Source organism: Erinaceus europaeus, chromosome 4, assembly GCF_950295315.1.
Source record: "Erinaceus europaeus chromosome 4, mEriEur2.1, whole genome shotgun sequence".
NCBI classification, from domain to species: Eukaryota; Metazoa; Chordata; class Mammalia; order Eulipotyphla; family Erinaceidae; genus Erinaceus; species Erinaceus europaeus.
Window position 1 is genome coordinate 28,493,716 of NC_080165.1, and position 14,503 is coordinate 28,508,218.

At 43.2% G+C, this 14,503-nt stretch overlaps 1 long non-coding RNA gene across 1 annotated transcript in view; it reads right to left on the reverse strand.

Moving 5' to 3' along the window:
* Positions 1 to 13,721, reverse strand: part of LOC132538022 (uncharacterized) — a 397,739-nt gene extending 384,018 nt beyond the window's left edge. The window contains exon 1 of the long non-coding RNA XR_009549431.1: positions 13,128 to 13,721. This is a non-coding gene — a long non-coding RNA (uncharacterized LOC132538022). The remainder of the gene's footprint in view (positions 1 to 13,127) is intronic.
* Between the last annotated feature and the right edge of the window lie 782 nt (positions 13,722 to 14,503).

Sequence of the window (14,503 nt, forward strand, 5' to 3'; positions counted from 1 at the left end):
TAGCAAACACTGTAAAAACTGTAATCTTACAAAGTAAGATGGAAAAAGATTTTAAGTCCAGTTGAGGTTGGAGCAAGAGACCAAGAGAAGGAGCAGGGACCAAGAACACCAGAGATAAGAAGGTTCTAGGCTGGCAGGCCCCAACTGGGAGAGAATTTGACGTCAGGAGAACATTTGGGTAAGCCTGGAAATGGTATTGGCTGCCACAGCTAGGGAAAGGTACTCTAGTGTCTAGTAGTAGTAGACCAGGCATGTCACTAACCATAACGCCTGCCAGTTCAGAATGTATTCACACTGAGAGTATTCACACTGAGAATACTCTGACCCCAGTGTCAGTGGTGCCTAAGAGTGTTGTCTAGGAAAATGCCAGGAAGGGGGCTGGAGGCTATGTCAGCTGTGTACCTTGCTTACCTGCTTGCCTGACCTCTATCTTTCCCTCTGTCCTTCCTTCAAGCCAGGGTCTCACACATGCATGATTTCTACATTGGGTCATTTTCCTTTTTCTTTTCTTTTTATTAATTTTATTCATACATTTGAATTTTAACTCTTTATTCATTGATTAGAGACAGAGAGAAATTTAGAGAGGCGCTAGTGAGGGAGAGAGACAGAGAGATACCTGGAGGCCTGCTTCACCACTCATGAAACTCCCCTCCTGTGGGTGGGGAGCAAAGGCTCCAACCCAGGGCCTTTTGTATAGTAATTTGTGTGCTTAACCAGAGGTGCCAACACTTGACCCCCCCATAGGATCATTTTTCATTGAGAGGGAGGGAGGGAGCAAAAGTGAGAGACAGAGACAGAGAGAGAGAGACAGACAGACAGACAGAGAGACCACATTGCGAGAGTTTTTCCCAGTGCTGTGACACTCCCATGTGTGCCAGGACTAGAATGTGAACTGTGGTTTTTTGTGGTTTGTTTTGTTCTTTAATGATTTAATAATGATTGACAAGATTGTAGGATGAGAGAGCTACAGTTCCACACAAGTCCCACCCACCACCAGAGTTTCACATTCCATCCTCTCCACTGGAAGCTTCTCTATTTATCCCTCTGGAAGTATGGACAAAAGACTTTTATGGGGTGCAGAAGGTGGGAGGTCTGGCTTCTGTAGTTGCTTCTCTGCTGGACATGGGCATTGGCAAGTCAATCCACCCGCCTCCCAGCCTGTTTCTATCTTTCCCTAATGAGGTAGAGCTCTGGAGAGGTGGGGGGGGGGCAGGTACTCTACCTAGGGAGCTACTCCTCTGGTCTTAAGATGTCTTCCTTCCTGCCTCCCCTTCACCTCCCTAGTCTGTTTACTCTCCTTTCTTCCTTTTCCCCTCACTCCTTCCCTACCTCTACCATTATCCTCCAAGCTATAACACTGACTCTGCTCCTTACATTATGTTACCCAGAAAGAACATTGAGGGGAACAAGACATGGCCATCGCCCTTGATGTGAAGCTCTCTTCTCTGGGTCAGTAAGACTGGAATGAAGTGAATTTGTTTGTGTCCTACAAAAAAATTCTTATATTGATGAAGACGTGTTGCTTCAACTCCTCCCAGTTATATTTTAAGGAGTTGATGAGAAGGGATCTTTTTGTTTTGGGAAGAAGGAAAGAAGCATTTAGCAGACACCAACCTTGGAGAGTCAGGAAGACGGGCAGAGAAAGGAGAGCTGTGCCTAAGTATATTACCAACAGCAAGTGCCAGGTTTGGTCTCCACAGAGGGGGGAAAATAAAGCATGTGGGTGGAGGAAAGCCATATCTGGTTGACTTATTCTGTGAGCCAGAGGTGGGAGTAGAGCCTCCCCAGGGCCCAGCTGATAGTTGAGGGTACTTACCAGCAGTATAGGAGAACTGGTCCTCAGGCCATGTGCCCATTTTTTGCCTTCTTACCTTTGCCCATTCTTCACCAGATGCTTGTGGAGATGCATCCTGGGAGGATTGTGTCCAGTTGAGAGATGCCTACAGTCATGGAGCAGCATCTACAGAGGCTGCTGAGGTCACATGGGTGTGGTTTGGGCAATGGGACCCTGCTAAGGGGCAGAGATGGATCCTGCTTCCTGAGCCCACGTAGGAAATTGAAGCAGATAGGGGAGACATTGGGCCCTCTAACCAGGCAGAAGATACAGGTGCCAGACAAATGTAGCCCCTCCACAGTTTGCATATATTACATTTGCTATTAAGCCCATCATGACTTCATTTACGCTGAATAATAATTCCCATGGAGATTATAAATTTGTCCCAGGGAAGATCAGGACTATGTCTTTAGGACATAGTCTTGGGAGCACAGAGTAGGTGCTGTATGAGCCCAAGGACTTCCAGGAACTGGGTTCTGCCACCTGTGGGTGATTGGACATGGTATGACCTAATAGTGACCCAGGGATCATTTACATTGGCTGTAGAACATCATGAGTGAAATTTGCAAGATATTTACTTTCCCAATCTTACTTTGCTTAGGATGCTGCTTCCCCATTTCCTGTGCTCACTCCCTGTCTGACCACAATGTATGAGAGTGGCAGACATATGCAGTGCAGAATTAAGAGATGGGGAAGGATGAAACAGTGGTATTAAATACTTTCCAGGGTAATCTACCATGTAGAAAGTAAAGGTGGAATTGATTCCAGTGCTTATTCTTTATATTTTAAGGTAGGGGCCTAGATTATAATATGATTTCATACCTACCCCAATTCAAGTCTTTATTTCAGACAGAACTCTCCCTCCAAAGAATAACTGTAAACAGACTTTGGTGAGGGGGTACTACCTATGCTTCTCTACTTTCAGAAGAATAACAGTCATTGATTCTTATCATGAAGGAGTCAGCTGTTGAAGGAACTCTCTTGCTTGGCCTGAGATAGAGCAGATAGGCAGCATAGAACAGGAAACTCCTGTAACAATAGCATAAATGACACAAGTGATATTTTTCAAGAGAAAAAAAAGCTTTATGTTACTAGGTAAAGTAAATCCACAGTAACATTAGGGACTCAGAGTCTTGCCTCTTTCCTTGGACTTCTGCACTCTGGACAGAAGTTTTCCTCACAGTCCATGATGGCTTCTAAAGCAGCAACAATTTATGTTCCAGATTGGCAGGAAAAGCAAACAAAAGGAACAAAAGGTTAAATCAACACTTTTAGAGCAATCTCCCTCAGTCTATTTATAGAAAAGACTAAAAAAAAAAAGAGGTCATTTTTATTTATTCTATTTTATTTATTAGTGATTTAATAATGATTGACAAGATTGTAGGATAAGAAGGGTACAGTTCCATACAATTTCCACTACCAGAGTTCCATATCCCATCCCCATCCATTGGAAGCTTTCCCGTTCCCTTTGGGAGCATGGGCCTGGGATCATTATGGGATGCAGAAAATGGAAGGTCTGACTTCTGTAATTTCTTCACTGAACATGGGCATTGGTAAGTTGATCCATACTCCCAGCCTTTTTCTCTCTTTCTCTAGTGGGGCAAGGGTCTGGAGAGGTGGGGGTCTAGGGTACATTGATGAGGTCATCTGCCCAGGGAAGTCAAGTTGGCATCATGGTAGCATCTGCAATTTGGTGGCTGAAAAAGCATTAAGATATAAAGCAGAACAAATTATTTAGTAATCAGGAACCTATAGGTAAGAATATAGAATATGAGATTTGGGGTCTTTTATCTAGCCTTCTATCCATCCTGAATTAAATTTACAAACTAAGAAGGGGGGAGTTGGGCGGTAGCACAGTGGGTTAAGCGCAGGTGGCGCAAAGCACAAGGACCGGCCTAAGGATCCCAGTTCAAACCCCGGCTCCCCACCTGCAGGGGAGTCGCTTCACAGGCAGTGAAGCAGGTCTGCAGGTGTCTATCTTTCTCTCCTCCTCTCTGTCTTCCCCTCCTCTCTCCATTTCTCTCTGTCCTATCTAACAATGACAACAACAATAATAATAACTACAACAATAAAACAACAAGGGCAACAAAAGGGAATAAATAAATAAAATAAATATTAAAAAAAAAAAACTAAGAAGGGGAGCTTCTTCAATGATGTGTCTAAGATAGACAGAGGTCATTTCTGATGAGATATGTTCTATGGTAATGGACACGAGATGCCTCTTGCTCAATGTATCTTTTTTTTTTTTGTATTTTTTTTTTAAATTTAAGAAAGGATTAATTAACAAAACCATAGGGTAGGAGGGGTACAACTCCACACAATTCCCACCGCCCAATCTCCATATCCCACCTCCTCCCCCGATAGCTTTCCCATTCTCTATCTCTCTGGGAGCATGGACCCAGGGTCATTGTGGGTTGCAGAAGGTAGAAGGTCTGGCTTCTGTAATTGCTTCCCCGCTGAACATGGGCGTTGACTGGTCGGTCCATACTCCCAGTCTGCCTCTCTCTTTCCCTAGTAGGGTGGGTCTCTGGGGAAGCTGAGCTCCAGGACATATTGGTGGGGTCTTCAATCCAGGGAAGCCTGGCCGGCATCCTGATGACACCTGGAACCTGGTGACTGAAAAGAGAGTTAACATACAAAGCCAAACAAATTGTTGAGCAATCATGGACCCACAGCTTGGAAAAGTGGAGAGGAAGTATTAGGGAGGTACTCACTGCAAACTCTAGTGTACTTCTGCTTTCTTACTTTGGTGCCATACTCCAAACTCAGTCAATTTCTGCTTTGCGTTTCTACTTCTTTTTTTTTTTTTTTACATGCATAACATTCCCCAGATTCCCATTTAACAATACAACCCCCACTATTTCATTCATCATTTTTCATGGACCTGTATTCTCCCCACCCACCCACCCACCCCCGAGTCTTTTACTTTGGTGTAATACTCCAATTCCATTTCAGGTTCGACTTGTGTTTTCTTTTCTAATCTTGTTTTTCAACTTCGGCCTGAGAGTGAGATCATCCCGTATTCATCCTTCTGTTTCTGACTTATTTCACTCAACATGATTTTTTCAAGGTCCGTCCAAGATCGGCTGAAAACGGTGAAGTCACCATTTTTTACAGCTGAGTAGTATTCCATTGTGTATGTGTACCACAACTTGCTCAGCCACTCATCTGTTGTTGGACACCTGGGTTGCTTCCAGGTTTTGGCTATTACAAATTGTGCTGCCAAGAACATATGTGTACACAGATCTTTTTGGATGGATGTGTTGGGTTCCTTAGGATATATCCCCAGGAGGGGAATTGCAGGGTCATAGGGTAGGTCTATTTCTAGCCTTCTGAGAGTTCTCCAGACTGTTCTCCACAGAGGTTGGACCAATTGACATTCCCACCAGCAATGCAGGAGGGTTCCTTTGACCCCACACCCTCTCCAGCATTTGCTCAATGTATCTTAGTACTGAGCACACGACCAGTCAGAGATGAAGATTATTTGTATTGATTAGTGGAAGTTATTTTCTCAAACAGCCACTCTGAGCTGTTCTGGAGTTCACTGGTTCATTTTGCAAAAAACACTTGCTGGTGCTGGAAATGTCTGAGCTTACTCAGTGTAGTGTTCAGTGAAATATGCTGCTATAGAGTTTCTTCTTTTTAAAATTTTTTATTTTAAAAAAGAAACACTGACAAATCCATAGGATAGGAGGGGTACAATTCCATACAATTCCCACCACCAGAACTCTGTATCCCATTCCCTCCCCTGATCGTGTTCCTGTTCTTTATACCTCTGGGAGTATAGACCAAGGGACATTATGGGCTGCAGAAGGTGGAATTGCTTCCCTGCTGACCATGGTCATTAACAGGCTGATCCATATTCCCAGCCTGTCTCTCTTTTTCCCTAGTGGGGCAGGGCTCTGGGGAAGCAGGGCTCTAGGACACATTGGTGGGGTCATCTGCCCAGGGAAGTCAGGTTGACATCATGTTAGCATCTGGAACCTGTGACTGAAAAAAAAAGAGTTAAGTTAGAGAGCCAAACAAATAGTTGACTAATCATGAAACTAAAGGCTGAAATAGTACAGATAAAGATTTTTTTTGGGGGGTCTCCATTTTATAGATAGTTAGTAGGCCTATTTTAGTTATATTCCAAAGAGCCCATGGCTACACTAGTTTTTTTTTTTCTTTTTCTGATATCTGATATGCAGTTGGACCCAAGTTATTATCTAGGGAGATGATGTCACGGCTGGAAAAAGGACCATAAACCTGGATCAGGGAAGAGAGTAGCTCCCAAATATGGGAAAGGTGTATAAATATTATTGACTGTAAACCCCATAGATTTGGTCTGATTTGGGGCCCATGTTCATCTTAGGAGCCTATGTGACCTCTGCATCCCTATAGATCTGAGCTCACATTCTGTGGTCATCAGTAGAAACATTCCAGGCTGCCCCAATTTCAGGACCCATCTTCCTCAGGTGGAAGATAAGAGTATGTTATCTAGCCTCCCTTCAGAGGATGGAATATTCTCTACTGCTGTTGATCCATATTGAGGGCAAGGCCCTATGGGGCCCACAAAGGGGTCTATTGTATTGTTCCTGATAGAGATAACCGGTAACAACGGAGAGAGGGATGTATTCGAGGTCTAGGCCCATCATGTCTGTGTGGGAATCTCAGAACTCTCCGACTAGGGCCCCAGGGGATGGGGTGGCCTGATAGTGGCTAAGAAATCATTGTTCAAATATGCCAGTCTTGAGTATGGATAGACCAGTCAATGCCCATATTCAGCGGGGAAGCAATTACAGAAGCCAGACCTTCCACCTTCTGCAACCCACAGTGACCTTGGGTCCATACTCACAGAGGGATAAAGAATGGGAAAGCTATCAGGGGAGGGGATGGGATACAGAGATCTAGTGGTGGGAATTGTGTGGAGTACTTGTACCCCTCTTATCCTATGGTTTTGTTAATGTCTCCTTTTTAAAATAATTAAATAATTTTTTTAAAAAAGTATGCCAGTCTCTTGCCCTTATTCATCTTTTAGTCCTTACTTTGATAAGGTTAGCTTTGGAGAGAGTGAGGGAAGTTTAAGAGGAAGTAGGCGAGGAATGTATCTAAGTCAAAGTAGACACTATTTTATTAGGAACTTTATGGTGTCTGTTTAGAACTTTCTACTTGCTTGCTACATATACTGACTAACTGTAGACTATTGTGCATTTTTGCTTTTAGGTATATATTTTGACCTAATTTATGGATACATGTGTACATATGCTCTATCTCATGGGACCTGATCTACACCTAGGTTTTGGGACTTTGTTAGCAAGTGAACCACCGAAATGGAAGTAGAAAATCCTATGAGAAAGGAAAGGTCTCACCCAAGTAATGAGGCTGAAGGGTTGACATTCCATGCTTGACAACTCTGTACACAGTCTGAAATGAAGCATGCCATCCTTGTGTTGATTAAGTTGTGGTCAGCAGATGCAATATCATTTGGTATGAATTGAGAGATGCATGCAGGAAAGTGAGCCCCACTCTAGAGGTTCCAGGACTGGGAGGAATATAGGCTGGTATAGAGCTTCTTATGGGGGGTCATAACTAATTTGTTTCTATTCTTTAATATATTTAATACATATCATTTTATGCTCTTTCTGTTTATAGGGCAAATATGTGGAAAGATCTGCGTTTGATAACCCATCCCCACCTGGAGGGGCATATTGCACCAAAGTAAAAGACTCTGGGGTCGGGGGTGGGGGGAGGAGGGAGAATACAGGTCCAAAAAGGATGACAGAGGACCTAGTGGGGGTTGTATTGCTATATGGAAAACTGAGAAATGTTATGCATGTACAAACTACTGTATTTACTGTTGAATGTAAAACATTAGTTTCCCAATAAAGAAATATGCCCAATTGCCAAATAATATGATTATAACAATAACTATCTATTGCCTTCTTTTTTTAAATTTTTTAAATTTTATTTATTTATTCCCTTTTGTTGCCCTTGTTGTTTTATTGTTGTAGTTATTATTGTTGTTGTCGTTGTTGGATAGGACAGAGAGAAATGGAGAGAGGAGGGGAAGACAGAGAGGAGGAGAGAAAGATAGACACCTGCAGACCTGCTTCACCACCTGTGAAGCGACTCCCCTGCAGGTGGGGAGCCGGGGTTCAAACCGGGATCCTTATGCCGGTCCTTGTGCTTTGCACCACCTGCGCTTAACCCGCTGCGCTACAGCCCGACTCCCCTCTATTGCCTTCTTAAACCCTAAGACAGTAAGAACCTCCTGTTTCCTCTATAGAGCCTATATATCCCGAGTCCTGGAACATCTATGGTGGGGCTCACTTTCCTTCATGCTTCTCTCAATTCATACCAAATGACGATGCATCTGCTGATCCCACCCTAATCAGTGCAAGGAGTACCACCTCGGCATGGCATGCTTCACTTCAGACTGTGTTCAGAGTCGTCAAGCATGGAATGTTAACCCTTCAGCCTCATTACTTGGGTGAGACCTTTCCTTTCTCATAGGATTTTCTACCACCTTGGCATGGCATCCTTCACTTCAGACTATGTCCAGAAATCAGGCATGGAATGTCAGCCCTTCAGCCTCATTACTCGGGTGAGACCTTTCCTTCCATAGGATTCTCTAATACCATTCCAGATGGTTCACTTCCCAACAAAATCTCAAAACCTAGATATAGGCCAGGTCCCAATGAGATAGGGCATATGTTCACATGTATCCATAAATTAGGGAAAAATATATACCTGAAAACAAAAGTACACATTAGTCTACTATGAGTCAGTATGAAGTTCATAATGAAATAGTGTCTACTTAAATTTAGATACCTTCCTCACCTATTTCCTATTATACTTCCCTCACTCACTCTCAAGCTATCCATATCAAAGCAAGGACTACAAAAGCTGAATAAGGGCAAGAGACTGGCATACTTTAATGATGACTCTTTAGTCACTATCAGGCCACCCCATCAGCTGGGGCCCTGGTCGGGGAGTCCCGAGATTCCCAAACAGACATGATGGGCCTAGACCTTGAATAAATCCCTCTCTCCATTGTTACCAGTCATATCATCTCTATCAGGAACAACTAAACAGACTCCTTTGTGGACCCCCATAGGACCTTGTCCTCAACTTGGATCAACAATGGTAGAGAATGTTCCATTCTCTGAAGGGAGGCTGGATAACATACTCTATGCTCCACCTGAGGAAGATGGGTCCTGATATTGGGGCAGCTTGGAATGCTTCTACTGGTGACCACAGAATGTGAGGTTGGATCTACAGGGATGCAGAGGTCACATAGGCTCCTAAGCTGAGTATGGGTCTCAGATCACATCAAATCAATGGGGTTTATAGTCAACAATATTTATATACCTTTCCCATATTTGGGAGCTACTCTCTTCCTAGATCCAGCTTTCTAGCCCTTTTTCAACCATGACATCATCTCCCCAGACAATAACTAAGATCCACCTGCATATCAGACTTCAGGCTCAGGGAAAAAAAAAAAACTAGTTTAGCCACAGGCCTTTTGGAATATAACTAAAATATGCCTACTAGCTATCTACAAAATGGAGACATGCCCCCCCTTCCAACTCTTCATCTGTACTACTTCCAGCCTTTAGGTTCATGATTAGTCAACAACTTGCTTTGCTTTATATGTTAACTCTCTTTTCAGCCATCAAGTTGCAGATGATAGCATGATGCCAACCAGATTTCCCTGGACAGATGACCCCACCAATGTGTCCTGGGGCTCTGATTCCCCCAGAACCCCACCCCACTAGGGAAAGAGAGAGGCAGTCTTGGATTATGGATCGACCTGTCAATGGCCATGTTCAGCAGGGAAGCAATTACAGAGGCCAGACCCGCCACCTTCTGCATCCCACAATGACGTTGGGTCCATATTCCCAGAGGGTTTAAGAATAGGAAAGCTATCAAGGGAGGGTATGGGATATAGAGTTCTGGTGGTGAGAACCGTGTGGAGTTGTATCCCTCTTATCCTATTTGTCAGCGTTTCCTTTTTATAAATAAATAATAATAAAAAAGTCTGCACACTAAAATTTTATTTAATATTATTAACTAACTCTGATTGGACAAAAATGAATATAAGGACTAGCAAGACAGCTCACTTTGATAGTGAACCTTCTTTGTCATGACTCAAGTTTGAACCTAACTCCCACTGTTCTGAATGGAGTTTTGGCGCTGTTACGTCTTTCTATCTGCCTTTATCTTTCTATGTAAAAAAAATCTCCAGAGAAAGTTACAAAAGTTGGCTTGGAACAGTGAAGCCCCAGTGATGAAAAAAATAAATGAATAAATATTGTTAAAAATAAAACAAGTGAAGTGAAAACAATTGAGTTAGCTGTATGTAGGGTTTATACTCTAATGTTGGGGAATTGTGCAGATGTGGTTGAACATTGGCAGGGCCCACAAATCATTTTATTTATAGATATCCACCAAGTTATCCCCTCAGGGTATTGCTAGCTTAGTTAAAACCATTGCAAAAGTTGCTAGGACCCTGGGAAGGTGGAAGCATCCTTCCCAGCGTGCCTTTTGCCTCTCCACACCCTTTCCCTGGCCAATCCTGTCCTGACTCGCCACTTCCGGGTTTTGCCCTATAAATCCCTCCTGCTTCCGCCTCTCTCTCTTGCCGGCTGACCTGACACAGGGAAGGGTTGTTGCGCATAGAGGGAGGCTGCCGTTTTGCTAGCTCTGCGTGGCCGGAAACACTGTGCTCTCTCTCTGAGGTACCCACGTGAATAAAGATTTGTGTTCCCTCTCGGCTCCGATCCTTCTCTCTCCCCCGAGATGCAGCCCGACACTCTAATGTTTCAAATAAAATGCATATGTGTACATATTCACTATTAAATAAGGACTATAGTATTTGGGCAATTCCTCAAACAAGTTACATGTTCCTACATTTGCACTTCAGTCAATGTCATATAGATGTCACCTTTCAGTTGGGAGGACACTAAGATTCAGCTTTCTTTGAGCATCCCAGACCAGATCCACGTTCATCCAATAATAGCTCTGTCTGTCCATGATGCTGCCAAAGTTAAAAAATTCCAGCTTTTTAAGCAACGGGCTTTCTAATTTTTTATTTGTACTGATTCCAGAAATTTTGTAGCTTGCTCATATCTTTCTTTCAACTTAAACAATAGGAATTGACTAAACTACTTGTGCTATATGATGCTAAAGCAACGAAGCAGAAGGAAATTTTTAATTCAGAATCCATCTTTGAGCAATTTCTAATCTTACTAAAGAAGATAGATTTGTACAGTCACAGACAAATCTAGCACCATATGAAATCCTAGGTAAACTGTCCAAGAATAGTTATAAGGAACAGAATAAGGAAGAAAGAACAGTGTTAACTGGCAAAAAATTCACCTTTTTTTTTAAGTACAGTATAAATGAAAACTAACAGAAGGGCTTTTAAGAGAGGAGGTGGCAGTGTGCCCAAGTCCTACCAGTTTTGTGTTGTCTGAACCTTCAACAGGAACACAGCGGTGGGACAACATCTGGCCACATGTGCTGGTTTGACAGCAGTGGGACAACATCTGGCCACATGTGCTGGTTTGATGTGCTACTTTCTTCTATGTGATGCTTTTTTTCTACAGTTCATTCTACCTTTATTTCACAAGTGGGATTTAAACTTAATATTTTCATATTTTTGAACACTTGCTTCTAGTTCCTGTAGTCTCAGGGCTGTGCCTTCCTTCTTACTAGTTGCAGGTCTGTCTGTCTGAAGCCTCAGTCACCACTTTAATTAGCCATGGGTATTGGGAGCTGAGCCATCAGACTGTCACTATATCTGTGTCTGGATGTCAGAGGGATAGCTACGTGGCAAGAAAAGATAATTCAGGGCATTCAGAATTTTCACTTAATATTCTTGGTCTTCCATTAGCCCTAGACTTTATGGCATCACTAGTTCTGTTTGTTGAGCCATTAAAACACAAAATCATAGTCCTTGGGGGGGGGGGGGACCTTGCAGAAAAGAACAATTCACTCCCTCAGGTGCTTGTGTGAGGAGGTGAGCACAAGAGGACACAGGGACAAAAAAAAATTATAGTTCTTTTCTTTCTCTCTTTCTTTTTTTTAAACTGTCAACAAGGTTATCACTGGGGCTCAGTATACATGACATATCCACTGCTCCCAGAAGCCATTTTTTCTCGTCTTCTTTCTCTTCTCTTCTCTTCTCTTCTCTTCTCTTCTCTTCTCTTCTCTTCTCTTCTCTTCTCTCCTCTCCTCTCCTCTCCTCTCCTCTCCTCTCCTCTCCTCTCCTCTCCTCTCCCCTCCCCTCCCCTCCCCTCCCCTCCCCTCCCCTCCTCTCCTCTCCTCTCCTCTCCTCTCCTCTCTTCTTTTCTCTCCTTTTATTTCTTCTTTTTTTCTATTTGATAGGACAGATAGAAATTGAGAGGGCAAGGGGAGATGGAGAGAGAAAGAGAGACACTTGAAGACCCGCTTCACCAACTGTGAAGGGTCCCCCCCACCAATGATAGAGCATTCCCCTGTGAAGCAGGGAGACTGGAACCTGAGTCCTCCTGCATTGTAACATGTGTGCCTACCCAGGTGCACCATCGTCAGGCCCCCAAGGACAATATTTCAGCTCTTAGATGTGCTGGACATCAAGGTTTTCAAGTGGGTCTTGACCTGCACATTTCTCAGAAAAGTCAATTCTTCAGGTTTTTTTTTTAAGGTTTTTATTTTTTATTCATTCACGAGCAAATAGGAGGAGAGAGAGAAAGAACATTACTCTGGCATGTGTGCTGCCAGGGATTGAACTCAGGATCACATGCTTGAGAGTCCAGTGCTTTATCCACTGCACCACCTCCCAGACCACAATTCTTTAGTTTTCATTATCAAGTTAAAAACATTATTTCCAAATCAGACAGATGGAATCCATGCAAATGTAGTGGGAGGAAACACAACACTCTCAATTGTGAAACATGTACACATTTCCTCTGTTCCCTGATGCTATAGCTATATTGTTCAGGGGAGAGGCTGGGGGAAATAGGCAAGAAAAGAACAAGAGAATGGAAAGGGGGACTCTGGCCTCTTTTGCTCATAGTTTAATGCTGCTATCATTAAGGGCTCCAGGCCATTTATAGCAGGTCACAGAACTGATGTATTACCTATGACTAAGGAAAGTGTGGGACTCAAGGTTGCACACAACACTCATCCCCTTACCTGCAAGCCCCTTTTTGTCCAAAATAAAATAAAGCATATCCAAATACATATAAGGGAAAGTAATGTTATTATAGGGGTTATCTTGGAAATGGCTCTATTTTTTAAAAATTTTTCTTTATAAAAAGGAAACACTGGGAGTCGGGCTGTAGCGCAGTGGGTTAAGCGCAGGTGGCGCAAAGCACAAGGACCGGCATAAGGATCCCGGTTCGAACCCCAGCTCCCCACCTGCAGGGGAGTCGCTTCACAGGCGGTGAAGCAGGTCTGCAGGTGTCTATCTTTCTCTCCTCCTCTCTGTCTTCCCCTCCTCTCTCCATTTCTCTCTGTCCTATCCAACAACGATAACAACTACAACAATAAAACAACAAGGGCAACGAAAGGGAATAAATAAATAAAATAAATATTAAAAAAATAGAAATAAAAAAAAAGGAAACACTGACAAATCCATAGGATAAAAGGGGTACAACTCCACACAATTCCCACCACCAGAACTCTGTATTCCATCCCTTCCTTGATAGCTTTCCTATTCTTTATCCCTCTGGGAGTATGGACCAAGGGACATTATGGGATGCAGAAGGTGGAAGGTCTGGCTTCTGTAATTGCTTCCCCGCTGAACATGGGCATTGACAGGCCGATACATACTCCCAACCTGTCTCTCTCTTTCCATAGTGGGGCAGGGCTCTGGGGAAGCAGGGCTCCAGGACACATTGGTGGGGTCCTCTGTCCAGGGAAGTTTGGTTGGCATCATGGTAGCATCTGGAACCTGGTGGCTGGAAAAAAGAGTTAACATATAAAGCCAAACAAATAGTTGACTAATCATGAACCTAAAGGCTGGAATATTGCAGATGAAGATTTGGGGTCTCCATTTTGAAGATAGCTAGTAGGCATATTTTAGTTATATTCCAAAGTGCCCATGACTATACTAGTTTTTTCCTGAGCCTGACATCTGTTATACAGGTGGACCCAAGTTATTGTCTGGGGAGGTGATGTCATGGCTAGAAAAAGGGCTAAAAAGGACTGTGTCCAGAGACATCAGGCATGGAATGTTAACCCTTCAGCCTCATTACTCAGATGAGACCTTTCCTTTCTCATAGGAATCTCTAATTCCATTTCAGGTGGTTCACTTCCTAACAAAGTCCCAAAACCTCGATATAGATCAGGTCCCATGAGATAGGGCATATGTGCACATGTATCCATAAATTAGGGCAAACTATATATTTGAAAGCAAAAGTACACAATAATCTGCAGTGAGTCAGTATATGCAGCAAGCAAGCAGAAAGACCTAAAAAAGACACCATAAAGTTCCTAATGAAATAGTGCCTACTTAGACCTAGATACCCTCCTCACCTACTTCCTATTACACTTTCCTAAGTCACTCCAAAGCTAACCTTATCAAAGTAAGGACTAAAAAGATGAATAAGGGCAAGAAACTGGCATACTTTAACAATGACTCTTTAGTCACTATCAGGCCACCCCATCATCTGGGGCCCTGGTCAGGGAATCATGAGA